General features: G+C 36.7%; 1 pseudogene; it reads left to right on the top strand.

Annotated features, from left to right (window-relative positions):
• The first annotated feature begins 438 nt into the window (after window positions 1-438).
• On the top strand, window positions 439-1,836 carry LOC109678088 (leucine-rich repeat-containing protein 28 pseudogene; annotated as a pseudogene).
• Window positions 1,837-15,399: the final 13,563 nt, after the last annotated feature.

Raw genomic sequence — 15,399 nt, 5'->3', positions numbered from 1 at the left:
TAATTGCTTATGTCTTCTCTTCAACAAAATTGGAGAAGAGGACAGAACAGGTTCTGGCTAGAAACGAGGGGAGTGGGGGGAGAAGGAGAGGGGCAGAGAGGCAGGGCCTAGAAATAACCCAAACAATGTATGCACATTTGAATAAATGAATAGATAACCTCAACCCCACCCCCCCCCCAAAAGAAGGAAAAGCAATGGCAATACCTAACAATCTAACCTGGTTAGCCTCTGTGCTACGCACCACACCTAAGGCTAAAAGGCAAAATGAATGAAGTAAAAAGCTGTCATCAATAAAACCCACTACTGATTGCGGGTTCCCTACCGCCTCCAGGCCCCGTCCCCGCCCCCCCACCCCGGCTCCCTAGCATCCTGTCCGGCTTGCTGTCCCTCTGCTCGCCTTCCAGCGCTGCCCGCTCTCTGGAGCGCTGGCCCCGCTGGCGCCGAGAAATGGACCAATTTTGACAAGATGTAGTGCTGCAGCATCCCTGATGGGCTCTGTTCAGTTATGGCGTCCGAGCTTTGTAAGACGATCTCTGTGGCAAGGCTTGGAGAAGCACAAGAACCTGTTCTTGAATTATAGGAATCTGCACCACTTCCCACGGGAGCTGCTGAAAGATGAAGGCCTGCAGCACTTGGAGAGACTCTACATGAAAAGGAACTCCCTTACCACCCTGGTACCTTCACTCAAATAACATAGTTGTGGTTCCTGAAGCCATTGGGTCCCTTGTAAAACTCTAGTGTTTGGATCTTAGTGACAATGCCTTAGAGATTGTTTGCCCAGAAATTGGTCGTCTGAGATCTTTGCGTCATCTTCGTTTAGCTAATAACCAACTGCAATTCCTCCCTCCAGAGGTTGGTGATTTGAAGGAGCTGCAGACACTAGACATTTCTACCAATCGTTTGCTAACTTTACCCGAGAGGCTTCACCTATGCCTTTCTCTGCGGTACCTCACTGTGCACCGCAATCGGCTATGGTGTGTGCCGCGCCATCTCTGCCAGCTGCCCAGCCTCAACGAGCTCTCCAAAGGCTGGAAACCGTCTTGCATTTTTGACACTTGATTTAGGTGGATCTCGAGAGCTACAGTATATGTATGTGGATAACAACATTCACCTGAAAGGCCTTCCATCTTATCTATGCAATAAAGTCATCGGGTGCAGTGGCTGTGGTGCCCCCATCCAAGTGACTGAGGCGAAGCTGCTCTCCTTTTCATCGGGGCAGCTGACCGTCTTCCTCCCAGCTGAGGTGAAGGCCATAGGGACAGAGAACGATCATGTCCTGCCTCTCCAGGAATTGGCCATGAGGTGTCTCTATCATACCTGCCACAGGTTTCTAAAAGATTTGAACTTTTTGTCTCCGATCTCATTACCCAGAAGTCGCCTGGAGCTGCTGCACTGCCCCCTGGGTCACGATCACCGGTGTAGTGAGCCCATGTTTACCATCGTCTACCCCAAGCTCTTTCCCTTGAGAGAGATGCCAATGGCAGGGCTGTACCAGGGGTAAGCATGCCTAAGTGGGCACCAGGGTTTACAGTGAAGCGAGGGGTGCATCATGGGGAGAGTGTTGTTAAGTCTGAGGCTTCCAAGGGGTGAATATGTTTCCTGAGATGCAGCTAAATGAAACAAATATGCATTTTCAGCATTACAAGAAAACTGGACTTCCCTCTTACTTAATTTTCAGTCATACACAGAACCAGCCTCATGTGTTATTTAGAGTAGCTCTTTGTGGAATCTTTTCCTGCTATTCCCCTGTTCACAATAGTCTTTAGGCAATGAGGATGCAAGAAAAACGGTCATGGCATAATGGGACAAGCCCAGCCCTTGTGCTTAATTGGCATTGCAAACTGAAAGTGTATGACCAAATTCTGTATGCATGCACGTGCATGAGTTTCTGTTTTCTTACCGCTCATTTCCTGGCATGATGCCTTGAGTTTGCTCAGAATGCTTAGTAAAATCTCAGTGCAGATTCTCTGGTTTAGAAAAAGACTACCGGTCAAAGCTAGGACAGCAAGTTAAAATCAGCACACACACCATCATCACTTACGAATTTTCTAAATGTATTATTTCTAAGTTGGAATTCTTTTTTTTATTATTTTTATAAATAAATAAATAAATAAAACCCACTACTTTAAATGTGAAAAAAAAATTCCCATCCCAAGTCTACAAATAAAATTTCAATATCATGTGTATATTTTGGTTTATTTATTGCCTGTATTCTAATCCTGCTTATACATTTATATCATTTTATTATATTTTTTAAATGACATTCATTTAAATTCAAAGGAAGTAAAGGAAGAAACAAAGAAATAAGTTTCAAGAGTGAAAAAACATAAGTCAAAGGAAAATTGTAGGAAGAAAATTATCATATTAGATTTCAAAATTGTAAGGAATAGTCAGATGTGTTTTCTATTCTTCAGGAAACCATACTTGAAGAAATTCAAAGAAGAGTTCATCATGCTTTCTTAGCCAGATTACAGAGAGGCACAAATGCTGATGAACATTTGGAGGCAATTCGTATATATGAATTTTAATTTGTAAAACTTTCCAGACACTGTTCTGTGTGGTACAGTTGCTTTTTTAACAATTCTGAGTATTACAGCTCTTTCAGAATATGACTCACTAGTAATCTTATCCTGCCTTCTGTCCTTTCCAAAATATATTGTATAATATGCGTGTGTATGTCATATATATTGCATATGCATATATGCATTTTCCAAATAATTCGTATAATTTCATGCATTTATGCACTCATTGAGGACCAACCATTTGCTTGGATAGCATTTCTTTGAAGTCTAGCATAAATAAAACTCTTGTAGGAAGATATTTTTCTATTTATGTAAATATCAAAAAGAACATAAGCTTCTTATCTGGAAAGGTGGTGAATTTTGAGACAATTGTCACTAATTTTATCTAACAGGAAGATGATTTCAAAGTTAAAAAGGGGGAGCAAGTTTCCTTATGAGAAAAATTGTAGCTTAAGACAGATAATGGGATAACTGGAAATCATTTACTTGCTTTAGAGGATTTCAATCTTTCAATTTCTCTCAATTAGATAATATGTCAATAGAAGAATGGAGAATTTGAGAAAATCATTATGTTTAATCTCTGAATAAAGTGGACATTAGGGGAGTCTGTCAAATTTGAAAGTGAAAGGCAAAGCTATTACAAATTTCTGACGATGAAATTCATAGCAAAACTGTTAGGACATCAAGAGAAGAAGTAATAATATGAAGCTAGCATAGGTTCATAAAAGAACAAGTTACTTTTATTTATAAAGAAAGGCTTGTTCACTGTAATCCATGTTAGCTTAATTATTCCACACTAATATCATCATGCCTATTCCTATGTCAGTAATACTCAAAAGACCAGACCGCTGCTGTCCTGTTTAATATCAAGTAATGCTCCAGTTTGCAAATGCTCTAATATTCCCATGAGTGGGTTGACCAGGACTACACATAACAGTCCTGTTACTTCCCTCACCTTAGCTCTCCAACTATTTCATTCTGTCCCCATCAACTTCTCCCATTGTTAACTTATATTTAATTTGTGGGATCATGCCCTCCAGTTTTTCCTGAATAATTCCCTAATCCTAAAGCTCTCAGATATTTGAACTGAACTGACCAGTTATAATAATATAAATTTATATAATAAACATAATCAATATTTGTTCAATGTACAATGCACTTTGATACAACAAGGAGTAGTTATGATTCTAATCAATTGCTTTTTATGTATGGGCTATAAATTAAATGAATCTAATCCAGTTTTGAGTCTTAGTTTAATTATTTGCTTGTTTTAAAGTGTTTCATAAAATGTGGTATCTATACACAATGGAATTTTATGCAGCCATGAAGAAGAACGAAATGTTATCATTCGCTGGTAAATGGATGGAATTGGAGAACATCATTCTGAGTGAGGTTAGCCTGGCCCAAAAGACCAAAAATCGTATGTTCTCCCTCACATGTGGACATTAGATCAAGGGCAAACACAACAAGGGGATTGGACTATGAGCACATGATAAAAGCGAGAGCACACAAGGGAGGGATGAGGATAGGTAAGACACCTAGAAAATTAGCTAGCATTTGTTGCCCTTAACGCAGAGAAACTAAAGCAGATACCTTAAAAGCAACTGAGGCCAATAGGAAAAGGGGACCAGGTACTAGAGAAAAGGTCAGATCAAAAAGAATTAACCTAGAAGGTAACACACACTCACAGGAAATCAATGTGAGTCAATGCCCTGTATAGCTATCCTTATCTCAACCAGCAAAACCCCTTGCTCCTTCCTATTATTGCTTATACTCTCTCTACAACAAAATTAGAAATAAGGGCAAAATAGTTTCTGCTGGGTATTGAGGGGGGGAGCGGGAGGGGGTGGAGTGGGTGGTAAGGGAGGGGGTAGGGGCAGGGGGGAGAAATGAACCAAGCCTTGTATGCACATAAAAGAAAAAATAAAGTGTTTCATAATTTAGGAGCTGATATTTTTGTAAAAAAGTTAGCTTCAAAGACATACTTAATGCAGTGCAATTCATCCCACATTACACTGACTCAAAATCTTACTTCTATTTTTCACAATGTATTTGAAAGAAGAAGAAATAAGGTGATATTTCCTTCATTTGACAAGAATAAGTATTTTGGATTTTTAATAAACTTTGAATTGGCAATGTGTACATGCAGTGTGTTTGATTATGTGACTATAGGAGTTCAAGCATTCATTAAAATATCTTACAGACCACAAGAGCAATAACCATATTACATGTTTCTTTTCAACTCCCACAGATATTTTTTTTAAAGGCCATTAGTTTATAAAGAAATCTTCCTTGAAGCTCCTATGTTAGCAGAAAACACAAATAACAGAAGTGTAAGTTTTTGCAGAACTCATGGAGGTTTACTTCCCAGTTCATTTCTCTGGAGACAAATGTGGATCTCTCATCGGGTAGAAAGATTTGCATATGAGGTATACTTTAAATGGCTAGCAACATCTTTTTCACTCCCTACAAAATGCTTCACTATGTTTTGTTATATTGCCTGATAATTTTGCACAAAAGATTTACCCCTTTGAGATAATAATATGCAAATACTTCTGAAGGGTCACTTCTGCCTTAGTCATACTCATTTAACTACTAGTGAACAAAATACATTTATTAGAGAATAAAGGGAATATTGTCAGCTAACAATTCCCTACAGTCTGTAGTGCACCAAACATTGCTTAGCAATTGCCATGATTTTCTCAGTCTAATTTGCAAGAATGAAGAGATCTGAAATCATGGGGATGTTGGTTATATAAGTTGAGACACTGATATTTATTGTATGCTTTTATTCTTCCTATATTGAGTGCTTTATAAACAAAGGAAATGAAAGGTAGTGGTTATGGTAGACCACCACTACTGTAGCACAAGAAACTTGTAGGAAGTGATTTTTAAGCCAAGACTTGAATGATAAATAGTATGCAATTTTGCTAAAATTGAGGTGGGGGTTGCTTTTAAGTTAGAAGATAAAGAAATATTTATATCCTGAGGTGGGAATGCATTTATGCATTCAATCATAGTACCTCTTAAATTGGTTATTAAGGTTTTCCACAACTGAGTCCCTGTTTAAATTCAATTTTCCCCAGACTCTTTGTTAGCACATACTGTGCTGATCTACATCTCTGTGGCTTTGTACAAACTGTTTCTTTGTTAGGATTCTCATCCATTCCTTCTTGCCTGATGAACTTAATGTAACTCATCTGTTAAACTCTACCTGAAGCATTCCCTCTTTAGGAAGCCTCTCTCACAGTCTCTTCCAGCCACCCACAGGATTTCTCAATCCTTGTCCTACCATCATCTTGTGCATTTGACACATGGCTTCACAATACTGAATTTACACATCTGTTTTCATCATTCCTGGATTACTTTGGGACAAAGACATTATTAACTCATTCAGGGTACATATGTGTGTATGCAGTACATAGTACCAGTAGCACTTTGGTCACTCAATAAATTAGTGATGAGTGATTGAATGGGATGCCTTTTGTTATTATTATTTACTAATGTAACATTCTTGTGATATAGTCTAGTTAAAAGTTAATATCTACTGGAATGTATTTCATTATTTCATTCAAAACATTAAATTAAATGTGATTATTCATGTTGGATGCAAGTTATACTCATGAAAGTATTATGAAAAGATTGAGTAATTTTTGACATAGTTTTTGTTGATTCAGCATTTCTGTGTACTATAGTTCATGATACACTTTCAGCCTACATTTAAATACATTGTCATAGAAAGCCATTAATTAATTCATGAAAATCATGATTACTCATATTTTGTGTAGCTTGTCTGATTCCCTTTTTACGCTAAAGTAGTAGAGTTATATTTGAGGCATTCCTTGCTTTATCTTCACCAGGGCTTAAGTTCTTAACTTATCATTTAAGGGCTTTACTGACCCCTAAATGCCTAGAAGGATTAAATAGCTGGATTTGAAAATGTGAGGAGAAATGGTAGAGATGTGGCAAGAGAATTGGGATGGTAGTTGATGTTCAAGAACTGTCCCTTGTTCTGTTTGCAGTGTCAAACACAAGGAGGTAACACGTGTAAAGTGAAGACATTCAGGAGGCTCACTTGAAAAGCCTGTCTGTGGTTTATAATTATAGAATGTTGCTTAAGTGAAATGCCACAGTTGCTTCACAGTGAACTGAATCACAATTAAGGGAGGAAAAGAAAGGAATTAAATCTAATTTCATCCCTCTTTACTTCTATTTCTTTCTCCCAGAGTCACTCAAGCTTATTATATAATTTATTTAGCCTTTCTTTCCTACCTACCTATTTATGTACTAGCTGTAAACAGTTTCCATGAAAAATACCTTTGTAGTATTTCTTATGTAAAAAATTGAAATTCAAATCATGATAACTGAATATACTTTGTATTTCCTGTGCCTACATTATTCCTGCTAATTCCTTTGTTTTTGATAATTAAGTCCACCATATTTCTCACGTTTTCTTTTTCTTCCTCCTGGAATACTCTTTCCTCACATCCTTCCACTTTGGAGTTCTGCACTTCTAAGTCTCAGGAGAGTTTACAGAGACCTTCTGTAATCCTTTATCTAATATAGTTCCCTTTTCTCCCCTTGTCCATCAGTCTGCTCTCTCTTTCATGAGCCTATTTCATTTCCCTAAGAACATTTACTGTGATTTAAAGTCACCTGTGTACATTTAATCCTTTTTATTGCATACTGTCCATCTCTCTCATCCCCCATTCCCACCTGGGAGGAATAGAGGCATTCCCCTCTGGGAATAGAGACATTTCTTGTTTTGCTCTCTGTTCTATTCCCAGTACCTAGAACAGGACTGCTACCCAGAGGAACTTGAGATATATTTGCTCAGTGATGGAGTGGGTAAATTGAAACTTTACATTACTTTCTAGAAGAGAACAAATGTACCTAGGGAGAATGAGCAGAAATCAATAGAGCCTGTTCCCAGTCTCAGCAGCACAAGGTTTTTAAAAACGAAAAAAATCATAAACTTCAGGTCCTCTCACTTGCACAGACTTTTCCCATAGCCATGGTTCATGTGGTTTCAAGATTTATAGAACTTGTGAAATTAAAGTGTTTAGCTGTGTTGCGTTAAGATGGCTGTTTCTACTCTGACTTTAGGATCTATTTACAAATAAATTGAGTTCAGAACACCTTTGGTACAAGTGGTGACATTAATGAGGGTCATAGTCACTGTTGGTAATGGCTAGAAGTCCCAGTGTAGTGAGATGATATTCCTCCAACTCCAAACCTCTCAGTAAACATGGTGACAGGAAGTGATCTATACACTTGTGAGTTAACCTTTTCTCAAGAAGTATATATGTTTATTTACTGTGCCATGAAACCTGAAACAATTATTAATATGGCCCAAATACAAAAGAAAGATTTCCCCCAATTTAAAAATAATCCAAACATTTGCATGCTTTCAGTAACAACTTGCAAATCTAAAAAACTGTTAAGATATTAGTAATGAAAAATATATTTTACTAAATACTATTTCAAGAGAAGCTAAAATATATTATTTCTCTATTCATTTTTTGTTACTGTGATTTGAACTCTGGACCTTGAACTTTCTAGAGAGCTATTCTATCTCTTGAGCCTTGCACCCAGCCCCTTTAACTTTAGTTTATTTTCCATACAGGGTCCTTCACTTTTTGCCCCAGCTGAGATCCCCCTTCCTCTGCCTCCCATGTAATTGGATTACAGGCATGTACTGCCACATCTGGAGTTTTTGAGCTAGGGTTTGTGACCTGGGATGGCCTTGAACAGCTTCTTCCTATCTCAGCCTCCCAAGTAGCTGGATTTAAAGCTGTGACACCACACCCAGCCCTTTCCTGTTCTTTCTATAAAAAGTGATATCATAAAAATATTGTAACATGATGAATTGATCAAAGAACACACAGCCAAAAATGTAAGGGATAATATACTAAAGGAGGGTAGCAATTTGTAAAGTAACAAAATATCACTGTTATTTTTCTTGTTTATGAGATTCATTTCTTAAATGTTGTTAAATTTTCAAAAACTTGTGGTGTAATATCAGTCATTTTGGGGATGTCATTTTTAGTCTAAATGAAGACTTATTTTTAGACATAACTGAGTTCATAATTTTGAATTTTATTCCGTAATGCAGTTTGCCACACTGTGCAAATACCAGATCTCAAAAAAGCCCCTGGTGGCCTCCTGATTTTGGGGCAAATTTTAAGTAATAATACTTTAGGGTAACTATTTATAAATGCAGTTCCTCAGTGAGAACTGATATAAGAGACTAGAAGCCCTGATGGAATATCACACAATTCTACTTTCTTCCATCAACTTTCATATTCCCCTGGCACTTTCTTGACATGCTCTCAGTTATTAAATCAGTAAGTTAGGTGCCATATATACTTTACTGATCATTAAATCTATATTTCATAATTAACCTTTTGGCAGGCCAAGTCAAAGATAGTTTCTATTATGGAACAAGTATAGCATCATACTGAAACAGATGACAGAGATATGGCATTACACTAACTCTGCAGAATTGAAAGTACACACAGCATAAAATATTATATTTTCCTCCCAAAGTTTCTCATATTTTGGTACTTCTCTGACTTCTGAGGAGACAAGAGTATGAGTGACTGGTACTTGTTCTAAGCATTCTCTATTACAGCTCAAGAAATTATGCCATGAATGTTCTTCTTAAAGAAGTCAGAATGAATCAACAAGCCTTTAATATCAGTCCCTTTATCTTTAAAGTTTATATCCACATGTACTGCTAGGTTTTTGTTTAATTTCATAGGTTAGAGTGTGCTAACAATGTTCTTGATTTTGATTCTCAGATTTCTCATTTGGCCACAAGTAGCTCCATAAAATTGATTCCCTTGTCTTTTTGCCGTGTCCCTCTGATTGAGCAGTTCCTTGCTTCTGATATAACAAGATATCCCACATTTATCATGTAATTTCTCTTCATCAGCTCTGAATTCTTCAAGAATCTCTAGGAAATTTGTCATAAATCATATTTGGAGGCCAAGACACAGGGATTTGGCTCATATATTGCTATCAATGGGCCATTACTATAGACCCTCTTTGTGGATAAAGCTAGGAAATGTAGACAGAGATATGTCAATTATTTAATAGATCTACATCTAAACATATTAAAACCAGGAGCTAATACTTCCTGCTAACATGATTCTCTTTAGTTATCACAAGAAAACTCAGATCATTAGTTTATTAGGAATAAAGTATTAATATTTTTGAAGGGAAGGTATTTGTTGTCTGTATAAGCTGAACCTAGAAAGTAACAGTATCAATTTTGATAGAAATCCTAAATAGGTTCTATTAGTAATTAAGCATAATGTATCATAGAATCCTAGATATATGACAGAGCTATCAGCCCGAGCTATGATCTAGATGTCTTCGTGTAGACTCTTGTAGCATTGTTTTGGATGTGCGTTGGAGTAGAAAAGATCCAAGGACAAAATCTCATTGTAATCCTCCCCAACACTTTCCCTCATATGGACAAAGCAAATTAAGCATTCCTTAAACCCATAATCTTGAAATAAATGAATATTTATGGGGAGGTATAAACAAAGAGGGAGTAGCAATGTTATCTAGATGGGAGCAATACTCATGCCTTCGTTCTGGATGACCACATTAACTACCCATGTGTGATGGTAGTGACTCCATGTAAAAATAGCACAACTACTTCTTGGCTGCCAGACTGAACATCTTGTTTAGGGATTACAAGGAAGTGTGAACAACAACATAGATTGTTTGGCTTTGAAGAGTCACTTAAATTATAATTGAAAATGGACCCAAAATACATAAAGATGGTGTAGACTACACACATGTGGATGAAAGTTGGCCTTCGATCCTCTTATTGGACTTCATCCCAAAGGACTGCTTAAAAGGCAGTAGCATTCTAACAGAGAGAGTCTCAAAAATGATAGACTACTGATACCAAACCTACTATCAGTGAAATGCAGGTAAGGATGGGAGTAAGTGGCCTGAGAAACCCTGCAGGGAACAAAAGCACTATGCAAGAGACAGAAGACCCAGTGTCAGCTTTGACTCCCACCAAACCCAGACAGCAAGGATAGCAGCAGCTCCCCAAAATACCAGCATTTAGGCACTTTCTTGCTCTCTCAGCTCTCCTACTTCCACACTCTTGGACCAGGGTGTGGTCATAAGCAGTGTAAGTTAACAATGGAAGAAAAGAAAGACAAGGTAGAAAATGGAGTCTCTACCTAAGTCCTACTTTTGTACCACAGTCCTGCCTTCTATGGCATGACCAGTTTGGTGGGTGCAAGAAACTTTAATTTTGAATTAAGCTGGGAGAATTCATTTTTATTCTGGCTACATCTGCCAATTGTAAACTGAAACAGTTTAAGTGACAAAACAACAAGGAAGATTTTCTTATTATTTAAGACAGCTATGGAGGCCAACTAAAGTTCTACCTGGGGTGGAAAAAAATTATACTGCATAGCAGATTTCAAGAGGAATTATGAGAGAAAAGAGAGAGCTCATTTTGATAATGCTGATTCTTCCTAATATCACATATCTATAACCATTTATCACAGGTCTAAAACTATACATTAAATATTTGCTATGGGATGTACTATATGAAGCATGCTGTCTTTCACGTTTAAAAAATTCCTATTTGATTATTCTCTCAATTGCATTTCTGCATACTCTTTCTTCCTAAATGTTTTAGCTGCAAGAAAATAAGGGTAAAGTTAGTTTTGATATCCGAGATTCTACATGTTTTCTTTTATAACTGTATGAAATCTTATTTTACTTTAAACTGCAAAATATCATGTGATGTATTTGACATCCTATCATCCTTGCATATAAATGTTTTTAAAACACAAATCATCTCATATCAATATGAGCAAGATTGGATTTGAAAATGTATTCAGTAAGGTGTGTAAGATGAGGTAGAATTAATTCTAATTGAATTCACAGGGGATTTGAAATTAGTTGTAAATCTGTAATATTGAATTACATTAGATATGAGTTAGTATTACATTTGCGTTCAGAAAAATGTGCTGTGCTCACACCTAAGAACAATTTAGACAGGTCATTAGAGTGTTTATTCTCTCCTCCATTCCCACCACTTAAGTGTTATTAAAAATTTGTCCATATTTTCAGCATTAAATATTTTAGAAATAAGGAGAACCTAAGACTTAAATTTTAGTGTCAGACAGAATATGATTAATAAAATCATTAGTTTTATAAATGTACAAAATTATTTCTTAAGAGACAATAGATCTTAAAGGTAATCTATCAAAGCTTGAATTTTAGATATTAAGACTAAGAGAGGTATGCAAAACTCAAGGATTTCTGGAATTAATGTTCCATGGTTAACTTAATAATTTGGTACTCTACTATCAGTAGGTGGCTACTAAAGAAATATTATTTGAAACTGATGTAGCTGAGAAAATCGTTACAGTTCTGCATTTGGGTCCTATAACTGAAATTAAAAATATTGTAGAAAGAAGACTAGTATTGGCCAAATATGGGCCTGAATGCCATCATTTTAAATCAAATGTGTTAAAAACAATATTCTAGTATATAAAAGTTATAAATAACCCAAAATGACCTTGTACTCACATTTTGATGCAAGGAGTAATGTATGTAAGGAGTTTATTATAAAGGACATCCATTACAAAATAAAAGTCTCAACTATAGTAAAAATGATCATTGAGAGTCTGTATTCCCCTGAAAATTCAGTCCACCTCAAAATAGAGATTATGAATTTGTAGCATTGAGAGTTAAACGAATCTTTAGACAGTGCTAATTTCCTTTTTTTCTAATATTCTACATGCTTTTTTTTTCTTTTATTATTCATATGTGCATACAAGGCTTGGGTTATTTCTCCCCCCTGCCCCCACCCTCTCCCTTACCACCCACTCCGCCCCCTCCCTCTACCCCCAACCCCCTCAATACCCAGCAGAAACTATTTTGCCCTTATTTCTAATTTTGTTGTAGAGAGAGTATAAGCAATAATAGGAAGGGACAAGGGTTTTTGCTGGTTGAGATAAAAATAGCTATGCAGGGAGTTGACTCACATTAATTTCCTGTGCATGTGTGTTACCTTCTAGGTTAATTCTTTTTGATCTCACCTTTTCTCTAGTTCCTGGTCCCCTTTTCCTATTGGCCTCAGTTGCTTTTAAGGTATCTGCTTTAGTTTCTCTGCGTTAAGGGCAACAAATGCTAGCTAATTTTTTAGGTGTCTTAAATATCCTCACCCGTCCTTTGGGTGCTCTTGCTTTTATCATGTGCTCAAAGTCCAATCCCATTGTTGTGTTTGCCCTTCATCTAATGTCCACATATGAGGGAGAACATACAATTTTTGGTCTTTTGGGCCAGGCTAACTTCACTCAGAATGATGTTCTCCAATTCCATCCATTTACCAGCGAATGATAACATTTCATTCTTCTTCATGGCTGCATAAAATTCCATTGTGTATAGATACCACATTTTCTTAATCCACTCGACAGTGGAGGGGCATTTTGGCTGTTTCCATAACTTGGCTATTGTAAATAGTGCCACAATAAACATGGGTGTGCAGGTGCCTCTGGAGTAACCTGTGTCACAGTCTTTTGGGTATATCCCCGAGAGTGGTATTGCTGGATCAAATGGTAGATCGATGTTTAGCTTTTTAAGTAGCCTCCAAATTTTTTTCCAGAGTGGTTGTACTAGTTTACATTCCCACCAACAGTGTAAGAGGGTTCCTTTTTCCCCGCATCCTCGCCAACACCTGTTGTTGGTGGTGTTGCTAATGATGGCTATTCTAACAGGGGTGAGGTGGAATCTTAGTGTGGTTTTAATTTGCATTTCCTTTATTGTTAGAGATGGTGAGCATTTTTTCATGTGTTTTTTGGCCATTTGAATTTCTTCTTTTGAGAAAGTTCTGTTTAGTTCACTTGCCCATTTCTTTATTGGTTCATTAGTTTTGGGAGAATTTAGTTTTTTAAGTTCCCTACACATTCTGGTTATCAGTCCTTTGTCTGATGTATAATTGGCAAATATTTTCTCCCACTCTGTGGGTGTTCTCTTCAGTTTAGAGACCATTTCTTTTGATGAACAGAAGCTTTTTAGTTTTATGAGGTCCCATTTATCTATGCTATCTCTTAGTTGCTGTGCTGCTGGGGTTTTGTTGAGAAAGTTCTTACCTATACCTACTAACTCCAGAGTATTTCCTACTCTTTCCTGTATCAACTTTAAAGCTTGTGGTCTGATATTAAGATCCTTGATCCATTTTGAGTTAATCTTGGTATAGGGTGATATACATGGATCTAGTTTCAGTTTTTTGCAGACTGCTAACCAGTTTTCCCAGCAGTTTTTGTTGAAGAGGCTGCTATTTCTCCATAGTATATTTTTAGCTCCTTTGTCAAAGACAAATTGGTTATAGATGTTTGGCTTCATATCTGGGTCCTCTATTCTTTTCCACTGATCTTCATGTCTGTTTTTGTGCCAGCACCATGCTGTTTTTATTGTTATTGGTTTGTAATATAGTTTGAAGTCAGGTATTGTGATACCTCCTGCATTGTTCTTTTGACTGAGTATTGCCTTGGCTATTTATGGCCTCTTGTGTTTCCATATAAATTTCATGGTAGATTTTTTGACCTCTTTAATGAATGTCATTGGAATTTTGATGGGAATTGCATTAAACATGTAGATTACTTTTGGGAGTATAGACATTTTTACTATGTTGATTCTACCAAACCATGAGCATGGGAGATCTCTCCACTTTCTATAGTCTTCCTCAATCTCTTTCTTCAGAAATGTATAGTTTTCCTTGTAGAGGTCTTTCACATCTTTTGTTAGGTTTACACCTAGGTATTTGATTTTTTTGAGGTTATTGTAAATGGAATTGTTTTCATACATTCTTTTTCCGTTTGCTCATTGTTAGTGTATACAAATGCTAATGATTTTTCTATGTTGATTTTATATGCTACTATCTTGCTATAGCTATTGATGATGTCTAGAAGCTTCTGAGTAGAGTTTTTTGGGTTTTAAGGTATAGGATCATGTCATCTGCAAATAGGGATATTTTGACAGTTTCTTTACCTATTTCTATTCCTTTTATTCCTTCTTCTTGCCTAATTGCTCTGGCTAGGAATTCCAGTACTATGTGAATAGGAGTGGAGATAGTGGGCATCCTTGTCTGGTTCCTGATTTTAGAGGGAATGGTTTCAGTTTTTCTCCATTAAGTATAATGCTGGCTGTGGGTTTGTCATATATACCTTTTATAATGTTGAGGTACTTTCCTTCTATTCCTAGTTTTCTTAGAGCTTTTATCATGAAATGGTGTTGGATCTTATCAAAGGCTTTTTCTGCATCTATTGAGATGATCAAGTGGTTTTTGTCTTTGCTTCTGTTAATGTGGTTTATTACATTTATTGATTTTCATATATGTTGAACCACCCCTGCATCCCTGGGTTGAAGCCTACTTGGTTGTGGCGAATAATCTTTTCGATGTGTTATTGAATTCACTTTGCCATTATTTTGTTGAGGATTTTTGCGTCAATGTTTATTAAAGAGATTGGCCTATAGTTCTCCTTCTTGGAGGTGTCTTTGCCTGGTTTTGGGATAAGTGTAATACTGGCTTCATAAAAGGTGTTTGGCAGTTTTCCTTCCCTTTCTATTTCGTGGAACAGTTTAAGGAGGGTTGATATCAGTTCTTCTTTAAAGGTCTGATAGAATTCAGCAGAGAATCCATCAGGTCCTGGACTTTTCTTTTTGGGGAGACTCTTGATTGCTGCTTCAATTTCATTTTGTGTTATAGATCTATTCAGATGATTAATGTCCTCTTGGTTCAGTTTTGGATGATCATATGTACCTAGAAATCTGTCCATTTCATTAAGATTTTCAAATTTATTTGAATATAGGTTCTCAAAGTAGTCTC

The sequence above is a fragment of the Castor canadensis genome, chromosome 2 (genome assembly GCF_047511655.1).
Source record: "Castor canadensis chromosome 2, mCasCan1.hap1v2, whole genome shotgun sequence".
In the NCBI taxonomy this organism is placed as follows: Eukaryota; Metazoa; Chordata; class Mammalia; order Rodentia; family Castoridae; genus Castor; species Castor canadensis.
Note: the sequence above shows the minus strand (reverse complement) of the source record. Positions and strands in the feature narration are given on the sequence as shown.